Raw genomic sequence first — 1,598 nt, 5'->3', positions numbered from 1 at the left:
TCCTCCCTGCGCTGCAGAGTTTCAGCCGTCAATGCAGAGAGTGGGATTTCTCTGTTTGACAGGTCTACAGCTTGGGTCTAAAACTGGAGGAGATATCCAGAAGGAATGTTCTGCCCTCGCTCAGTCTGCAGCACTCGTGCTGAAAGCTTTGTAGAATTAATGCAGAATAAGTAACCGATGCTTCTAATGCCTGAAGGCCACGGGGCACCCCAGAAAAAAAGCAGATTGCTAGATCATAACACAGGCACCAATTTTTTGGGGGTCCTGGTCTCACTCAAAGCCAAGCAGAGGTGTTCACTGTCTTCCTGATTTTCAAACTAAGCCTTGTCAAACTGTGTTTGTGTGCTCTGAAATGAATCTTCTCTCCAAGAGCAAAATGCATAAGCGTACTTTTGTCTTATGAGGGGATTTTTTTCCGTGGCTGCTATTAAAACAGTTATGTCTGGATTAACACTGCCACAGCCTAGTCTGTCTATTCCTCGTCCGTGTGTCTGTGAAGGTTTCTGTAACCTGGCAGGTGTATGGTGTCTCACTGAAGGTACCACAATAGGAAAAGACTGTTGGGCTTAAACAAAAGTGGGGCAAATTCTTAATGTTTTATTGCTTTGAGAATGAATTGCCATAAAATGTGATTTTTTTTTTTTTTTTTTCACTGTGGAAGAACAGGTAAAGATTTTCCAACCAGAACACCTCATCCATTTTTTTTTTTTTTTTTTTTTTTTTTTATAATCAGGAAAACAGTAGGTAAAATGCTTATGTAGTCTTTGGTGCTCAGAAAGAACACAAACTTACCTGAAATGTATTAACTCGTGAATTTTGATCTTTCAGTTTAAGTAAAAAGGAAAGGGTTTTCAACGTTTGGTGTGTTCAACGTGTGATACATAACCTCAGAAAAACAGGATGTGTGTTTTGCATTGAAGTCACTTGCTTGAAGTAAAATCTCTTACAGTTATGTAGGATTGGCGGTGAAGTGGGGGGTGGTTCCTGGTCTAGGGTGGGTGCTCTGAAGAGGAGACTGATGTATAGATGGAAGGGAAGCCCATGAACCCTGTATACAGGACTGCAGCCTTTAGGCACCAGGAGAGTGATGCAGCCATTCTGATGAAAGCCTTCGGTTTGGGGCGTTACAGAGCCAGTAACAGCTCTCCGGAGACAAGTGCCAGTCTTGCTGCTGTCTCTTCTGTTTCTGGTTTTCTCCTAAAGCCTTTGCAGATTTGCTTTTGTGCCAAGGCAAAGGCCAATAAACTGAAGAAAGAGGGAGAAACGTGGGTTAATTCTGTGGAAAAGAGTAATGTTAATGTTTAGTCAGCTCACCCTGTGTTCTTAGGAGTCACACATTGTCTCTGTATGATCTCGGGGTGAAAACAACTCTAAAGAGTCATTCTAGCAATTAAATACGATTGCTACTGTAACAGTGCAAAGAGGAAACCACCTGCTAGAAGTGTTAGGAGGTTCTGAACTCTTGGTGGGAGGTGGTGGGTTTAACCTTATTTCTTAAATCTGTCTGCTCATAAAGGCAAACTTCTAATAGGGTTGTAGCAAGTCTTTTGGAAATGGGTCTTTACAGAACCACGTTCCTACTTCAGCAGTTCTCTTGA

This window comes from Buceros rhinoceros, unplaced genomic scaffold (genome assembly GCF_000710305.1).
Source record: "Buceros rhinoceros silvestris isolate BGI_N320 unplaced genomic scaffold, ASM71030v1 scaffold2184, whole genome shotgun sequence".
Classification (NCBI taxonomy): Eukaryota; Metazoa; Chordata; class Aves; order Bucerotiformes; family Bucerotidae; genus Buceros; species Buceros rhinoceros.
The sequence above is the reverse complement of the archived record's forward strand: the minus strand, read 5'-3'. Positions refer to the sequence as shown.